The sequence below is a fragment of the Pseudopipra pipra genome, chromosome Z (assembly GCF_036250125.1).
Source record: "Pseudopipra pipra isolate bDixPip1 chromosome Z, bDixPip1.hap1, whole genome shotgun sequence".
Classification (NCBI taxonomy): Eukaryota; Metazoa; Chordata; class Aves; order Passeriformes; family Pipridae; genus Pseudopipra; species Pseudopipra pipra.
Window position 1 is genome coordinate 69,880,933 of NC_087581.1, and position 19,930 is coordinate 69,900,862.

The window sequence follows — 19,930 nt, forward strand, 5'->3', positions numbered from 1 at the left end:
ACAAGGCTAAGGGGAGTGGAAATTAAGCTCATAATTGATTTGAATGTTTGCCTCTCTAGAGTTAAAAGTTTAATGGAGGCAATTGACTGCGGTTTGCCTTTAATTCTTTAAATCTTAAACATAATATTCTTTAAGTTTAAACAGTAATTTTTCCTAAATATGCTTAATATGCAAGACTTGGTAGAATATGCATTCTTACTGGTTTGCCCAAACCTGGAAGGGCTGTAAAACTTGAATTTTTTTTTTTTTTCACCTGAGCCTTCTGAAGCACAATAATTTTGTTCTTAAGCTAAGGAAAGCAGAAAAATTGAACTTTCGGAATGCTAATCCCTGAAAAAGTGTCAGAAGCTTTCGGTTCATTAAAGGATTATACATTTCCTGATGGACTTCCTGTTTAAATAAAAGAGTGCAATATCTACAGGTTTTGTTTGGCTTGCTGAACTGCCTTTCTTCTTTTACAGAGATTTAATGGAAGAATATTTCTCAATCCTGCAGGTACCTGGCAGAAGATAACCTCCTAGATGAGGCTTAGTAGGAGGGAAGGGTGTGCTGCACTGCAGAAGAGGAAACCTTCAGTGGACCTAAGGCTCAGAAATAAGCAGGGTACCTTGTATTACATGTGTCATAGGACAAGGGGCTGATAAGAAAATATTAAACTATCCCCTGCTGGATGCCAATGTTACAGTTGATGCCATTACTTTTGACAAGCAGTAGAAACTCTGAGTGTGAATTAGGTTCATTGACAGAATGCGCTCAGAGACTGCTGTCCCTAAAACAGTAATTTTAACACATCCAACATCTGCATTACATTAAATTTAATTCATACAGAGTAATTCAAGTCATTTACAGTAAGTATTGAAATCAATTTAAAACATATGTCTCATAAACTGTCTGCCATAGTCTATGCAGATTCTTTGCTACCATGCAGATGCTTATGACCAGGATGCTAAAGAATGGATTTTAACCATATTTTTGCATTTACTGAAGTTCTTTGAAAGTTTCTGTGTATCACACAGAACTATAAGCCAGAGCCTTTCTTTTTAAAGTCCCTAAATGGCTTTTGTGTGGGTTCTAAGAGCAGGCATGAGCTGATACTTTTTGGGATAAGTTACCACAATGACATGCCACTGGTTGAGCTGGACAATACACTCAGCTCAGTCTTTGAGAACTGGAAACATTTGTTGGTGAATCCATTCATTCATGGGTGTGTCATCCATTCCTATAGCCATGAAAAATTATCTGTAGTTCTGTATACATAATATGTACGTGTATTCCTGTGGCATTTGTCCATGGTAATTCTACAGAACGTGTCACATAAAATATAATTACTTTCTCTGATGGCATCTTTGAATATTCACCTTGTGTCTTTGCTAGCACAGAGGACGTGCTGTCTGTCTGTTATAATTTTTAATTTATGAAACTCATTAAAAATTCTGCTTTAATTGTGTGAGAAATAGGATGTTTTCCATGTCTGTCATAAAAGCTACTACAATGAAGTATTCACTTCACCATGAGTTTTATTTTTTGTATGAAAAAGAAATCTGAGGAAAGACACTGGATATAAACTAGCTGAAAAATTAGAAGGAAGAGTCATGGATAATGGTATGTGATGATATTTATTCATTTTCTGGGTACTAAGTTGTTTTAATCCTTTTCTTAAGTGGGCAGCAGAACACCTGATCTCAGTACTCTAATCTGTAAGAGAACACAACACAATTGTGTACTTTGTCCTGGAAATGTGAGAAAAAGAGCCAAACTATTGAAAAAAGCAAACTTCTCAGGGCTTCAGGGAGCATGCATGTGAGCACAAAGATACATATATACAGGTATATGTGTATATATTTTTATACCTGCAGATATTTTTATACATATATATGTATATAAATACAAAGATAACTACAGACTTGAGCAGTAGGCCAGCTCTGTCTGACTGTGTTTTGCATCACTTAGATATTCTTCAACTGCATCTGGATAACAATTGTGGGACCTAATTTTGTTTCCATGAAGCGATAATAAGGTTCATCTGCAGCAGTTTTAGAGGGACAGGGAACTCATGATGTGACAAAACCTCATGCTGTTCCAATCAGCAAGCCTACTTCTTTTCCTAAGCTACAACACGACATCCACTCTGAGAGTTTCAGACCTTCTCTTTCAATGTTTATTCTCACTATTTTTCATGAAGTGGTTTTAAATGTGTGAGGTGAACAAAATAATGGCATAGAAATCATAATTTTTATACCTTATATTCCCATTCAACACTGGTTAATGTTCCAATGTACTAAAAAATCTTAAGTAAAGCAAAAGTAAACTCTGTGCCATAGCATTTTCTTATGAAATGCTACAAGGAGTGTGCACATCCAGCAATTCTGACCACTCTGTTTGATCTTCACAGGTAAAATTCTGGAACCACTGCAATCAGCAGAGGTTTTGCCTTTCTGTTCAGAGAAATAGGACACCCCCTCCTGTTTCTCACCATCTAGTAAAATGAAAATAAAGGAAACATTAGCTCTATGACTTTTGCCATGCCCGTGTCAGAAAAGTGGTTTTTTCTATCGCTTTCAGTTGCAGATAAGATCATTTGATGCTACTGACAATTAATTATAAGTTAATTGATAAGCAAAGTGCTAATTAGTTGTGTTCCTGAAAAAAAAAAAATCCTTTCACTACAGTAGAAAGAGGATACGGGTCACAGACATTTCATGCCTACATCTTTGACAAAACTACATTCAAATTAATAATCATCCTCCTGACCTTTCAGAAATATCTTTTCAAAATCTATAAGAAACCTACAAGGAAACAGAAATCTTAGTCAGTAGTCCCTAAGGTAGTTAAGCTTTGGTTGCAAAAGTAAAGAGCTCTTTGTTGCCTGAACATTTCCCTTGATTTAACTTGGAAAGGTTGCTGGAAAATTGTTGGAGTTGGCTTTTTCCCGCCCAGTGATTTCTGTGTAGTCCACATCTAAGTAAATATGTAATCACAACAGCATAGAATTATGTTAAAATCTGACTCTGGAATAGTAAAATATTTGGAGGCTTTGATAGCCTTGCCTTTTCACAGTTGAGAGATATTTGAGGGGAAAAAGAAAAGAAGACAAGACATTTATGGCCCATTAGGAGGAGTGCTGGTTCATTCAGTTTCTCAGAACCCTGCAAAATATTGTCTAGATGTAATCTGACTCTCATAAAAAAAATACAAATCAAAGAACACTGTATTGAAGGATATGTGATGGAAATGACTATGAGGAATACACTAAAATAACATCTCAAAGGAAATGTACATTGGAATTCCCATAATTTGTGGTGTACATCTGTACCAGTGAAAACAGAAGACGTAATTCTTCATGAAATTCTGACATTCCACATTGAATTTCCTAAGAATCAAATCAGCATATTATGAAGTAACCTACAAAATCACTTTCCATTAAGTTCCCTCTCTCCTTCTCCCTTGTCCCTCTGTGTCTCACTCTCCCTGTCCCTCTCCCTGTCTCTATTTTTCTGCCTCTTTCTTTTATGTCTCTTGCTTTCCATCAAATCTTGCAATGAATTTCTGAAGTACTAGAGAATGTACAGAGATCTGAATCATCAGCCAGTTCCAAGAAAAACATTGGAACAAGTAATCATTGTACTGCAGTGTTATCTGAATTCTCCTTTCCAGTTTCTAAGAACAGATTTTATCTTCTAAATTAAACATGTTTAAATACTCTAATGGATTGTAGAGACTATGTAAGTCTATATAAATCTGTCCTTTGCACATATATTTTCACAAATATACAGTGTTATATCACAGATATGTAGACGCCGTTGTTCAACAGACTAGAGAATACATGAAGGTCAGGACACTTCATATTACTGTTTAATATTTTTTTACTGAAAATTATTTCTAGTCTTCAGCTTGTGTCTTTAGCTTCCAGTGTCAAAGATCTTATGCCTTGGAAAAATCACCAAGGTGAGCAATTTGTGGAAGAATAACACAAAAAGACAAAGAGAATAAAGGGGAACCTGACCAGCATTTGATGCAGAATGCTTGGATTTTGAGACTTCTCATAACAACATTTCTATCTTTACTCGGGAATGCTTATGAAATTTCTTGTTTACACTTTTTACTTCACAAAGGCAAAAGCATTTCTGAATCCTCTCCCATTTACTGCTGTGAAAGGTTTCCTTTGCCGTTGGTTTCCATAAGCTTGAGTTGAGATCGAGATGAATAGTACTTGAGGCATTTGTTGATTGGAAAAAAAAATGTATCTGATTGTTTTTTGTTTACTTGTCTCCTTAGAAGGCTAACAGGGGCCTTTCTTTAGAAAATATATGAAGGTTTGAGTGTCTCTGATTTTTGCAACTTTCGCCTTGTAAGCTTCAAGTAAGCTTTCTCACACTTTCTTTGTCAAGAAATGTGTGACTGACACTGATGCAACACTCAGGCATATCTGTAGCTAACTGAGAAGGTGGTGCCTGCGGAGACACCAGGAGATTTCTTATAAAGGAACTGTGTAAAAGTCTTAATCCTGCTTCCTATAGAGGTCGGTTGGAGTTTTGCGTTTGATTTTGTGGAAAGCAAATTGGTCCCCAGTTGAACAGAAAACAGTCACTCACTGTATAGGGAGAATTTATATCTTGCAAACAAGAGTATCCATTATTAAAAGGGACTGACATAGGGGTCACTGAGCCATTTTAGTAGCCTACAGATCATTATGTTTATTACTCGATTTTTTTTTCCTTTTATGCAAGAAAAACTCACAGTGACTTCAGTAAGAGTTTTTCCTACTTAAGGAGTACAGAGCTGGGTACTTAGTTGAGAATGAAAGCAACATTAATGACTTCCATATGTCATTGCATAAACCTCATTCATATGTTTTTGATTTAATGGATTATAAAACAGAAAACAAAAATATTCTGTGTAACTTTTTGTGAGAAGCAGAAATGCCTTAAACATCACGGATGAGAACAATTGGATTTTAGTTAGATGTGCAGTAATTGTTTGAACTCTGGAAATCACTTCTACAAAATAGTCTCTTGTTCTTTTTGTTCCATCTATCTGTCTTACATACTGTTTCCATTCTCTTGTCTTCGCCTTCATTATTTCCAAAAACCCTGTGGGGATATTATGTCAGCACTTCTTGACCTCATGTGGTGAAGTTGTCAGTGTTGAATTAAGCATTTTTTTAATATAATTATACCAATCCCATGTGCAGACCTTCCCTGAAACATCCTTGATCGTGTAGTGAGGTGAAATACATAGGGTAACACTGCAACTTAACTGAACATCCTTAGGTACAGAAAATAATAAACTTTTTTTTTTCTTTGAATAAAAATCATATCAAAATATAACCCGTTTCTTAAGGACAGTTGTCCAAAGTGGACTTCTACTTTGATCTTGGTATCTGAGGTTTTTAATTATGTGTACTCTTCAACTCAGGTTTCCCCTCCCGTGGCCATTATTTGGGTTCCTCTGACAGATGGCTGTGGCCAGACAGCACGAAAACAGTTGCAATTTTTTCATTTACTGTATTAAAAATTTAGCTGGTAATTCACCTAGATGTGAACTGTGTAAAATAGTGTAAGCCTTAAATCATGGTACAAGCAGTTCATATTTTTCTTTCATATTTATTTAATGAACTGTGATGTGTTATTCTCTTGCTGATGAAGTGAGGAAGAAAACATGAATATGGTAGTCTTTTAATGAACTGTGGTCATACCAGACTAGAAGTTTTCTAGCAACCATGCCATGGTTGAAGATTTAGGTCAGTGGGTCAGGAATTACTCATTTAGAGAAAAAAGGCTGGCACTGGCTGACAAGGCTGTAAAATTTATCAGCAGACATTGAAGCAGACATATAGAAAACTTGTAAATAATGCAAACTGAAATGAAATAAAAGGAGGAATTGGCAACATCTTCAGGCCTCTTCCATTGGATTGCTACATTTTTAAGGATACTGTCAACTCTTGAGAAAGGAAGATGAGTCAATAGAACAAAATGAATAAGCAATCATAATTTCATACATACAAAATGCAGTTTCCTCACGATCTGTAAAAATATTTTCCCCAGTAGGTCAGATAAAGTAATATAATCTCTTTACCTGCAAAGTTAGAGTTTCCTCTACTATACTTCCAGGCTTCTGAGCCCCTCCACTGTTCAAAGTGGTTTCTCTCTCACCTCTCTCCATTGTTTGGATGGTGCCTGGTGTCTTCTCTCAGTGTGGCTGTTCTCTGAAATGAGGCACTCTGGAGCACTGCCTTTTGAAGGTAGAAGAGAGACATGAAACGATTCATGCAAAAAAGACTGTGATGAAGGAACATGTGTATGGTTATTATCTCAGAGCGTTCCCCATCTCTCACCATTTCTCTGAAATCCTGATGGAGCTTCCCAGATGAATTATATGACCCCTGAAGTATTGCTCATCTAATCCTAAACTGTTTACTTGTCACTGATGGGGACATGCTGCTTGTCTGTCTTTATTTTAAAGGAATTATTTGATCAGTGTAAGCAAACAACTTAGCAATATCCCACTTCTTTAGTCCTAGAGATTGTTTAAAAGTTCTGCCTTCTCTGTTTTGGTTTGCTGACACAGAAGCTAGAAGGGAAAAGAGGTAAGCAGATATAGGTGATGTGTCCTGAGTGGTAGCTATTATTGATGGGTATGTTTTAGCTAACTGAGCAATAGTTTTAATTGTACTTAGCTTCCTTTTAGGCAGATAGGGCCTTACAGAATAAATTAGACACAGTAAACCATCATATAAACTTGATAGAAGAAAGAGTTTTTTTACATTGAGAACAACAATCACTACAACAACCTCTTCAGGGACATGGTGGAGTCCCCATCACTGAAGATTCTGTGACATGATTAGTCAGGAGAATGGATAATCTCATCTAGGCTCCTTTTCCCATGAAATGTTGGACCAGGTGGTGTTTTGAGGTCCTTTCCAACCCGAGCTCTTCTAGGATTCTATTGTTCTATGTACATATATATATATATATGTATAAACTGATAAATATAATTATATATATTTATGTAAAATTGAAAAATATAGATAAATATAATATATATATTATAGATAAATATATTATATATAATCTACAAATAAATATATCTATAAATTAAAATAGGGGAAAAAACCCCACCAAAGATGGAACTCAGTGCAAGGAATCTCTGTCATTGAAATGTTACTGTCTTAATGTTGATGGTAAGTTATCGAGGCATTCAAAATTAGAGGTGGAAGGTCATCTTGGACATCTCTTTTCATTGCCCTCCACACCTGATTCATCTAAAGTTCTCAGCAAAAAAGTGGAGCAGGAGTTCGTGCCCCATCCAGAAGCAAGAAGTCCTTACAGTATCTAGAGGTACACTCTTCCTGCTGATTTTCTAGATGTAAACCTCACTGTAAACCTCTGGGCCTTCTTATAGAAACTCAGTCCTGTTTAGTCCACCTAAAAGTAGAAGTAGTTGCTCACTATATAATGATGTATATCCGTCCTCCCTACAATGATGCAATCAGAAAATTAAAGGGAAATACTGTGTGCATTTTATTTTCTGCAGGGCCATTTTAGATATATAGTCTGTTACCATATTATTATTACTGACAAATTACTGTGAGGCTTTCTAGCATGTAGATAAAGTGATAACACAAGATCAACTAAAAAGTAGATAACTTGGATCAACATTTTAAAAAAATTATTCTCCAGGCACCATCCCCCAAAGCCTCAGCATTTGTTTTTCTTTTGGTGGCAGAACATCGATCACATTGTGTCAAAGACCTGAAGAAATATCACTTTGACGAGAAGGATTTAGTTAAAGAATGCACTTTGTTAACAGAGGTGGTAGTAATAACTTATGGAGTGTAACATATACACTTGGCCTGACTTCCAGCTGTTTGGCTTCATAGTTATTATGTGCACTGTGAAAGAAATAAATAAATCTTTCAGTAATGCAGAAAAAAAATTTCGGAGTCCATCAGTTACTCTTTTTGAACCTGTAGGGAAAGTTTCCTTTCTCTAATAATTTTGGGACACTACGTAAGTTCTACTGGGTAAATTCTAAAAAATCAGAATGTCCAGTCAATTTTGAAAGTGAACTGAAGAGTTAATTCAAGAAAATATGTTATCTTTTCCTAGAAACAAACACATTGTCTGTTTTAAAATATGTAGCTTTCCAGAAAGAAACAAAATTTCAAGTCAGTAGTACAGTTAATATTATTTCAGAGTTCTCTATTCTGATATGATTTAAATCTAGGAAGTATAAATGAAAATATTGGAAAATTCGGCTTTTAGGGAAAACATATATTTGAAGAAATTGTCTCAGGTCAGTGTGTACTAAAAAGATAGCTCTATTTTTCAAATTTCTGTCCTTCTGATTTGTTTCCTTTTTTTTTTATTGCCAGATGTTCTCCAAACTGCATTTGATGGAAGTTCTTTAAGACAGCTTTATAACTTTTACAATACTTTTGAGGGATCTCATTCTCAATGGGAAAGTATTTCTGCTTCTTGAGCTATTTCTTGTACACGTGTGTAAACTCTTTACAACATAACCTAAATCCATGTATACATCTAGGAAGAGTTGTACGGGTCTAAAAAGAGAACAGGAAGTGAACATGGAGGTAAATACAACATAACATTTGACTTGATTGTATGGAAGGAAACCCTCTTCTGGTGTCACCACATCCCACTGACTGCAATACTCTTCTTACTGAGGAACTAGACAGCTGAATTTTAAATCAAGTATACGGACATTCTGAACTTGGTAATTACTGTAAGACCCAGCATTTAATGAACTGCACTGAGATTTGAATGGGAAATTCACAAATCATGTTGAAAGAGCCTGGAGCTGACTGAACAAGACCTGATATGCTCGGGCTAAAGGGAATCCTGTTTGTGAACCTGCATTCAAAGGCTGTTATTTTCACCATAAGCAAAAGCACAATACACAAACAAGAACTTCTGATGTTAGCAGCCTCACACTTTTGCCAAGAAATTTTTAGAATTGTGAGATAACAGAAAATAAGAGACATGATTTAAGAGGTTAAGTATCTTTTCAGTCTGCTCTGTGGGCTTCCGCCTGAGATACGAAGGTGGCTGCCAACACGCCAAAATGTTACAGAAGTTAAGCAATGAAAAGAATTACAGTATTTCTCTTAGGTGTTTCATTTCAGCAAAGGGCCTGTATGTTGGAACAAGATACAAACACAATAATTATGCCTGTATATAATCAGAGCTGTGTATATGTGGGTGTATATATATGCCCTGCTGTTCAGTAAAGTGAACTTCTTGTCATGATTTTTTCCATCTTTGCACCCAGATTTCTCTCAGAAGAAAAATGGCAGCATTTAGCTCTCTTACTGTCATTTCAGAAGAAAAGTTGTTGTTGGGAGAATGGCCACTGGGGAATTTGGGTTTGCCCAGTGAGCCAGAGCATAGACAACAACTGTCTGGGTTTCTCTGGGCTGTTCCATACAATTCACTGGTATTTCTGCATTCATCTTACAGCATTACACTTGATTTCATCCTTCTATCTGAGCTGAAGTTGTTCACCACTACTATCTTTTTTTCATCACTAGTATATTTTCTTTTGTTCTGTCTTGCTGTTAATAGTTTTCTTGGTGGGCCTTCTGCAATAGTCTTCACCTTTACAACATCAGAAGTTATTTTCTTGGTGAATGCAATTTAGTCCATAGCTTAGCTGTTTGTTTGCATGGCTATTGTAAGTAAAAAAAAGGTTCATTGATGGTCCTGATTCGGAGCATGGAGCATCACAAGTGGAGTCCCAAGCTTCTAGGTAGATGCTTTAAAGATAAAAAAAAAAAAAAAAAAAAAAAAAAGAAGACAATAAAATTCCATGACAGCTCATAGCTTTGTTCACATGGGTTTAGTTATGGGTTGGGGTCCAAAAATTTTGTGACTTTTGCTTCTCTTTATAGATGGTCTGCAAAACAACTTCTCTTTGTCCAGGTATTCTCTTTTTTATTTTGGTTACTTGTGCAAGTCACACTGCTGTCACAACACATATGGAAGCTCCGAAGGCTAAATATATTTTAGAGCTGAGCTGACTTGTACCAAGTGCTAAAATGACTTGTCAAAGACCACAGAGGAAGTTTGGGGCAGGAGAACAACGGAATTTGCATTTTCTACACCTTGCCCAGTCCTTGAACCACAGGTATAGCCTTCTGTTCCACTGTCACTGTCAACACTGTGACTCATAAGTTGTCCAATCTGCAGTCAAGCTTGAATGTTTTAGTAATTAGAGCTGGGTAATTTGTAAAAGAATCAAAACTTGAAGTATTGAAATAAACTCGCAAAAAAGGGGCTTTGGTCAACCATGAACATCACTTGTATTCACTATTTATTGCGAGTTATGCAACTGAACCTCCTTAAAATGATTTTTCAGAGAAAGAAAGCCAAGGGGAGGATATTTGTCACACATAACTTTTCTGTAACATACTACATCCTGCAGTGTGTGCTTCATTATAGAAAACTGGGATCAGAAAAAGAAAAATCCCTATCAAGGATTAAACACAAAATCAGTGGGGAAAAAACCTGGCTGATCTTAGGGAAGGGTATCCTTTTGCTTCAAAATTTTTGACTCTGAGTGGATCATTTCACCCATTTTTCATGGATAATAGCTGACAAACTCTTTTAGATATTAAGAAACACAAAAATATTGTTCTCTGCAAGGAATTTTGAGAAAAAACCAAAATAACAACATTAATAAATAATTACATAAAGACTGATGTGCACCTCCTAAGAATTTAACTTCTTTCTTGCCTTTTTAGCTGGATCAGTACAAATTAAACCACTAGATTCAGTATATGCTGAAGAAATTTCTCCTAATAGTTAAGAGCTTCTACTGTGAACAGAAGCATGTTTGTCATATATTACAAAACTATTTAACATTATCTTCTTAAAAGAATAATTTTCTTAAAACAATAATTTTCTATATCTAAGAGTTGCAGTATTTTAAGGGCTTTTTTGCTTATCACTAAATCTTACCTAGCTTTTTGGCACTTTTCTTCTGCTTGGAAAACTTTGACATACATATTTATTGTAGTGCACAATTTTTTCATCTGTCACTAAGCTCTCCTTACACAAGTGCAGAAGAATGCAACAATGAAAAATAATGGCAAGAAAACACTTAGACAAACATTTCCAAGGCTGCAAGAGAGTTTGGTCTGGCACGAGAGAAAAGAATGAAGGTTCAGGTCATAGGGGTAAAATGGGTTCCTTATTTTTTTGTAAACTGTTTTCCCCTCTTGTCAGTGATACCATGACACAAAATCTGCCAGTAACATAAAAGATTATGCCACTGTGTCAGTAAATTTATGTACACCTCTATTTCAGGAACTGCTGCAACTAAGAGAGAAGTCACCCTGTGAGGTCAGACTTCACCAATATTTTAGGGAATTGTGCAACAAAATTAACTAGTAATAAAAATAATTTTGCAGTTTTCAGCTTAATAAAATGGACCTTGGACTTCTGGCCGAGACAGATCTGTTAGATTTGGCTTTTGAAGTGTATACAAATGATAGTAATTTTTCCACATCCCCTCTGAAACATCAGGTGTAAGAGGAAAAAGTGCCACTCACCTCACTGAATGTGAAGACAGATAAAACTGCCTTTGCAGTTTTTCTTTAGGGGAAAAGTCAAGGTCACTCACTTTAATCAGCTGTAACAATTAGAGTTTGGGCGTTGATTTCAGCTGCACGTTGCCTGTTTGCATCTAGTGCAGACACACCAGTGAAATGAGTTTTTATCTGCTCTTATCTCTTCTTCCACTTCTTTCTAGTACGAAGCCAAACAAATTATCTTAAAACTGCTAATTTCTTCCACCTGACTACCAAGAAAAAGAAGTATTAAAAGTTAGAAAGATCTGAAGAAATGTTTTAGGAGCAACCATTCTATGTCTTTTTCATCTACTGCCCTTTATTTCAGTCCAGACATCAACAGTACTATTTTGAATGGGCTTAGGTACATGTTAGTAAGTCAAAATAGCATGAACAGGAAATTTAGGAACAAAGCTGGACTGAAAATTCACAGGCCTACCTCTGTTGCAATATCTCCTGAGAAAGCACTTCAGCAGTGCACAAATCTCCTTAGCTCTGAGACACAGTTCCATACAGGGCTCTGCTGCCTCTCATGTTCCCCTCATTCACTATGAAGCTCACAGTTATTACCTTACTTTCCTCTTCAAGAAGAAGATAATAAACTCCCAATGATGAAAAATGCAAATGTGGAGGACCAGATAAAATGGTGGATGGGTGAGTGAAGAGCTGAAAACCAGAATGAAACAACCTTTTAATATTTTAAACAAAATATATATATATATATAAAAATATAAAATACATATATATAAAGATTCACATGGCATTAAACAAAAAGCAAATCATACCGATTTTTGTGATTTTACCACTGTATGGTACTCGATTTCTCTTTTGTTCAAAAGCCTGTTCTAAAAAGAAATACCTGTCCAAAGATTGACACAAGTCAATCTAAGTGTCTAAGCAGCTAGACGCTCAGAGTTGTGCATCACTGACTTCATCAGGGCTTGTGTCTGTAAACACTTCTGTAGAACTGAGCCGCAGTATTTAGCACTGGAATAGTTAAGGACGTATTGAGAATGTCTTGCAGTTGAAGCTGCCTAAATATGTTTGAATTATTTGTGGGTTAGCAGAGAAAGCAGGAGAGGCTACTTAAGCATTTCTTAGCCTGTTCAAGTTGTTTATCAAGTTCAGCCAAAGTTAAACGTTATGTTCAATGCAGTTCAAGTTTTATAGGTGGTATGGGGATAGATACATGTAGAGCTGTGCTACTTTCTGCTTGTATTCAGCAATTGTGAACCTTCTTTTGCTCATTATCTAAGGCTGGTCTCCATGGGTCTCAGCTATTTGTGACACATACATTTAGCAACACCCCTATGTTAACATGGTTCTCCTGAGATCACAGCTGGGACACAGAGTTTCTGTAGTTGCTTATGATTAGATTAAGACTGTTCTCTTTCCAGCTTTTACTTCTTATGTCACTGTAGAATCATGAAGTCCGGTTTTGCAACTTATGCCCGCTTAAATTCTGGAGATGTCTCAGGGAGATTATGGTTTCTCGTGAGGGTTTTTTTTTTTTTGTTGATTTTAGTTTAGTTTTTAATATTTATTTTTAATTAGTCACACCGTTATTGAAACAATTTTACTGTAAAGACCTTTAAATCACAATTATTTCTGAGGGAATTACAAAACAATATGTTCACATCCACCTTCTCTTGCTCTCTTACTGTGAAAAAAGGAAAGTATGTGCATCACTGCATTCATACTAGAGGGTACCTTTTGCTTAAACCTGCCCTCCAAGATCCTGGAACAGCAGCTACACAGCCTGCTTCACATGAAATCTGCTTTGCTACTGTAAACAAAGTGATAAAAAGAATAAGGAATACCAGATGAACATCTTTACCAACAGATACAAAAGGATGTGCTGCCTGAGGAATCCTGCAGTAGGGGACTCTCATTTCCTGCACTGACAGTGCTAGATTTCTAAAAGGACACTCAATGCCCGAAAATGGGCTCCTAAGCCAGTACAGGTACAGACTGGGAGTCCATAATGCCTCAGATTCCTTTCACAGGAGAGAGTCTTCTGTGAGTTTTGGTTCCTGACTTGCTGTGTCTAGATCTGACCCTCCGGTCCAACACTTATAGTTGTATGTGTATGTGCAGTCTTTCAAACTGATTGCATTTCTTTGCTGCTGTAGGTGGTACGCTATTTTCTGTCTTCCATATGACAGGAGGCTGTTTTGCTATTCTTGGATTCTTTTTGCAGTATTCATCATGGCTGCCTCCAAAAGGCAAAGCCCTTGTCTTGTGATTGGCGTAGTGCAACCAGCTTTCTGTCTCCCTGTTAGACGGGGTGCACCTAAACATCTGCAAAGGTGTACTGAGCACTTTCACATGGGCTTCACCTGTGCATCCTGGCAGAGAACAAAATAGGTATGAGGCTATCAGGAAGTTCTCTGGCACTAAGTGAATTCAAGATATTTCCTATTTAGTGAGGGGAAAAATAATGAATTATTTTTGCTTAAATGCATTTGTTGCTTGCAAGGATTTTTCTTACGCGGAACTTTCAGTTTTATTCTATTTACTATTGTCCTTGCTAAGGTTCTCCAAAAATCAGTTGATCCATATTCTACCCGTTTTGCTTTTTTGGAAAAATTTGAAGAAATGCAGTGAAGTTTTGATGCCTGTCATATTGCAAAAATCTGTCAAAATATCACATGTGAAATACAAAGGAAATTATTTACACATCCATAACATTCATTTTATTACCTTTGCAAATTTACAGGTCTGTTGGAAGAACAAGCAGTTCAGATGCTGCCTGTTTCTGTAGATGTCACTGACTTCCAGGGTTGACAGTGTGGGGGATAGCAGTGATGTTATCAACCTTCAACAATGCTACAACATAATATTTACCAACATACATAAGTAATGAGGCAATGGGCATTTTTGTTGTTTCCACTCTCCTTTCCCTGTAAACTTTAGAGAGGTCAAATCATCTGCGGTTTAACAACCAGACAAGTGTTGTGATCATATCTTCCTTCTATGAAATTCAGCTCAGTGGGAGGGAGAGAGACACTGAAATGGAGTAAATGAAGCGCATGAATGCGATAGTGAAACCAGCTGTTTGTGGTGCAGTGCTCTTTGCTTGGAGAGCAGTCTGACATCCCGCACCCATACGGCACATACCAGATCAATGGTCCCCAGCTGTTGCATTTAGATCCATAAACAACTGAAGAAAGGCTGAGCTGCTCTCCAGCTCTTCTCCTCTTTCCCTTTTTATCACCCAGCTGTGAGTATTCATGCAGACAGTTTTATTGATTCAGAATTAGTACTGTTTTTGCAGGATAAAGCTCTTAGCATGTAACAGCCTCCTAATGGGTGATACTTTGCAGATAGGGAATTTGGTCAAATTCCTTTCTGTCTTCCTCTCTTCTTTCCCTCCCCCTTGCCCATCTTTATAAGACCTGCATTTGAAAAAAAAAACAAACAACAACAACAAAGAAAAACAACTATCAAATAATTGTTGAAAACTCACTCATAAGGTTTGGTATAGTCATTGCAAGAAAGTATGTGTAGTGAATATTTGTATTTTATTTTTAATAACATGTATATATTTTATAACTTTTCTATGATTTTGATATTTCCTATGTAACAGATGGCCACACATGGTGCATATGCATTATATGGTATATGGCACTCTGCTGAGGGCTTATTGACACTCAGATATTACAGCTGGCAGCTGATACTTCAAGAAATAAAAAAAAAAAAGATACTCTTCGTCCTCAACCATTCTTCTATTTACTGGCAATGCAAGTGTGCAAGTAGTGATAGGTACTAAATCACTACAATGGTGTAGTATGTACTTCCCTGCAGAAGCAATTCAGCACAAAAATTATTGTTAAAAAGTAGTGAAAATTTAATCCACTGTAAGACAGGCCTAGTCCCACAGCTGAGCTTTGTAGGTGTTGAATTTTTTTAATGATTTTTATTGGCTCTCCACTGGTCTTCTTTTTTGATATAATTTTTATTTTTATTCCCTTCTGTCTTCAGCACCAGTGAGCACTTTCTTAGCTGGCTTATTTCTGACTAGGACTCTAAGGAGTGACCTGACATAGCAGACAGCACATCTGCTCCTCACGTTTCAGGTGGTGGTCAAAGCCTTCCACGCAGGATTCAAGACATGTAGTGAAAGCTCTGTACCTCTAACAGATTAGAAGACAAACCTTGAACACATAGCAGTGCTACCAGTTCACATGATCCTTATGTTGCAGCATTTTGGTTTTTTGTGTTTCCTAAAATCCTAACTACTGAATATCTGTGATTGAATGAAAATTTTAACTCAGAATATAAACTTCTAACATTAATTTTGCCACTACTGCTCCATATCCTCTCCCTATCCTCCTAAAATTCACTTCTATGTTTGAAACTCTACTGGGTGTAAAAAGAAAATAATCATTTAAGAGCAATTTTTCAAAAGCCTGCAATAGCTGATAGCAAAATATTAGATTTATTGAAGTTCATATCTTTAGAGACTTCTCATGAATATTTTTATAACAGTGATCTTAGATTTTAAATATAATGAAAAAAATATGTTTGCATTGCACATGTGTATTTAATCTAGATGATAATTAGACCATGAAAGAATGAAGGACATGAATCAGATAAGCGTGTAAATGATATTATATATGTCAGTAGTATTATTACCAGCCTTTTAAAACTGGAAAAGAGTAGGTGAACAGCAATTCATCATAATGATATTATATATAATTAACTGAGAAAGCTGATAATTTGAACAAGTGCCAGTTCACTCATTTTAATTTATAATGTTTAATAAATTCTTTAAATATTGTCACAAGAATTGGTCTGATACAGATCAGGAAAACAAGTTCTGCCAGACTCAGAGTTTTCATAGTTGTTGAACTCCATACAATGCTTCAGTCCATAGCTAGTTTCACTAAAATCACAGGCTTTAGAGGATATTTTTCCTATATGTCCTAATTTCTTCACCATTGAAGCTGCAGATGCAGAACTTCAGAACTCCAAAGGGTATAGCGACAGTGTACAATCTAAAGCATCACATATCTTTGGAAATTTAGAAGCACCTTGGCATGAGGCTGGTTTTAGACTTTTCAGTTTTCAAAGGAATTATTTATATTAGACATGGCTTCACTTTGTTTTCTTTCTATTAATTCCCTTTTTTAATCTGTGCACCGTTTCTCTGTGATTCTCAATAGAATCACATCAGAGAAACTCCTTAATCTCTAGGATTTACAGACCGTGCACCTGGTCTTTGCAGAGGAAGTTTTGGAAACTGGAAAACGTAAGTCTTAGTTTTGCTTCTGTATCCTTTATTTGGGGAGAGGAGAGGAAGGAATGAAGGTGTTTTGCCGAGTTTAGAACAATTGGTTGAATTTGATTGTTGAACGCTAAATTACTGTAGGACTTGTCTTAACTGCCACATCCTGAAATGTATATTCAGTAAAAGGAAAATTTTGAGTCTTACAGGTTTTTAATTGAAAGATTGTCGGGTTTGTTGCCTTTTTTTCCTTTTTCATTTTTTTTCTTTTTTTCCTTTTCTTTTTGACAGAGTTCATCTTGATAAATTTTCTCCTCCCTTACATCAAACAGAAATATTTTAGAAGTGAACACTGAACTCCTTCACTTGTCCAAAGTCTTGTAAAGTTACTAACAAATTCACTATTTCCTTTCAGTTTTTCAGCCGGTGTCTGGCAAGTCCATAATCCAGTAATAACCTAAAAATCACTGTGAAATGAGTGGTCCGCACCTAAAAAAGGATAGAAATCAGCTACCACCTCTTAAATGACCCTGTAGGCTTCAGAATAGGGCTCTGCTATTCCCCAAAACCTGGTCAAGTGAGAGGCTAGAAAAGATTAAAGATGTGAAAACCTATCAGACATAGAAAGAATACAAGATTCCTTTTCTTTTCATTCCTTTCTTTCTGTTAATGACTTCCTCTCTCTCTGTCTCTTTTTCTAAAGTAGTACAGTGATTGGAAAATTAGGCAAATAGTACTTCAAAAGTGTTTTGGTTCTAGGGTAGAGTGAAGATTTAGTAAAGAGACTATGATATTTGGTGTTATGAATTCACCTCATCAGCGTCATGTAAAGCTGTGGAATCTGCTAGAAATCAGCATTCTAATCCATAAGATAAATATTTTTTAGTTCTATAAGCAATATTGTGAATGAGAACATGTGGCTGAAACAAATGGTGATAAAACTCTTTTTTTTTACGAGGTCATATCAGCATGAAATATGTGTTCTGTCATTTATAACAATAAAGGGATTTGTTTTATTAAGGAGTTGTTTATTCACACATGCTATGCAGCTGCTAATGTCAGTTTATCATCGTGATCTTGTTTTGTTCGTTACGTGGCAGCTGGAGATTTGCTTTCCATGGCTTTTGCAGAGGTCAAAAAAAGCCTTTTGTGTAATTTTGAAAACTCTGATCCTTAAAAATAGCTTGACATCTCTCAGCATATAGTCTATTTCGACAATACCAGACTATTCTATATAGATATATATTTCAAATATGTTTTCTGATGACGTATTTTATATATATGTATATATACATATATATATGAATATTTATACATAATGCTAAAGATGGAGATTCTTATCCATTTTCAGTTGTGATTTTCTTGTGGACTCTTAAAAATCTGTCTCCCTAATTGAACACCATTTTAGAGTTTGAGTTTTATTTTAATGACTTATTAGAATGGTATAGTGAAGCAGTGGGATCAATGAATTATATGGCTAAGCTTTTTATACTTAGTTCTTCCTTACAGATTTGAACTGTAACTGGCTGAAATTCACAAAGAATTAAAACATTTCTATTTCTTTCAGAAAAAATCTACTATAGGGGAATGAATATGTGTGATCTCAGTTCCTTTCAAAACTGGAGAAGTAATAGTGTGGTGAAGGATTTATCTAGCTGTAATAGCAAGTGAAAATGAAATTATTTTATTATCCTGATTTCTTTAATAAGAGTCTGTGAATGTGCTTGTATGTATGTCTAAAGTAAACTCTATTACTTTTAGAGGGTACTTACAAATGAGAGAGACTTTGGGGTTTTGTTTAGGAAGCAGATAGAACTCCTATAATTCCATTTATTTTTTTTTTACTCCTCATATTTAAGAATATCAGGGTTTGACATTTTTCTTCTTCTGCCTTGACGGCAAGAAGAACTGGAGTTTCATAGTTCTATTTTTCTCCGGATTGAAGAAAACACGTATTTGAAGGTACTCATTTGGGTGTAACCAGTAATTTTAGTGGAGAAAAGAGTGAATTTCTGATTCAGTTATTAAGCAAGGATTGTTTCCTTCAGAGGGATTCAGAAGCTGGTGAGATCAGTTGTTCATATGAAAATAAGGGTTACACTTCTTTAAAAATCTCACACTGAGTATGTTTCAGTCTGTATGAAACATTTTGAGATGAATTCTGGTATAGTCTGGTTAGAATTTTCACAGAATTAAAGCACCACAGGCGAAAGAAGAGGCTTTTCTATTGTGTAATTCAGGTCATCTTTTCTATCTTGACCTTTGTTCATTCAGCCTGTTGGGGCCCAAACTCTCACATGCTGTAATAATTTGCAGCATTTTCCATCTCTTCTATTTTGAGTTGCTGTTTTATTCTGTGGAGTTCAGTTTTAAGTCCAGAAGAGAGTTTTGAAGATGACCTTTATATTTAAATAGTTATAAGGAATACCTCTCCAAAGAACCAAACATATACATTTCAGAGTAACACTGTTGCCTGAGATACTCTTCATCATCCCCTAAAATTTCTACCTTTGCCCCCATTTTAACTTATAGTGAGTGAATTCACATGATGACCTAATGACTTAGCTTTTTAATAAACATTTGGGTGCAATGGCATAAAACAGCAAGGCGGGCTCATGGCCAATAAAAAGGTTTTGGAAAATAAAGTTTATGTGTAAAAAGCAGCTGGTTTTCCAAGACATGCTTCTTTCTAATTATCCTAGTTACTGGAAATCTAGATAATAAAATAGTAGATATGTTATTTTATACAGCATAATGAAAATATCATTAAACAAATCAAGCTTATTTGCCTCCCAGCTTTAAGAGTGTGAGAAAAATAGCATATATTTTCGTGATTGTTATTCTTACTTTTACTTCACTTAATCTACTTTTCTACTTGAGATACAAAGTTTGCATGAGGACAAGCATAACTTTTGTTCCAGGTTAACATTTATTCCCAGTATGTGACTTTAATGATGTAAAGCACATAGCAATACATAACTTGGATTAACATTTTCAGATCCTTTTTAACAATAAACATATCTTATATTTCAATTATCCACGTTATTTTTTTTTTTAATATGCTCCATTCATTTTTCCTTTAATAAGGCAAAGGAAGGAACAACAAGCTCCTT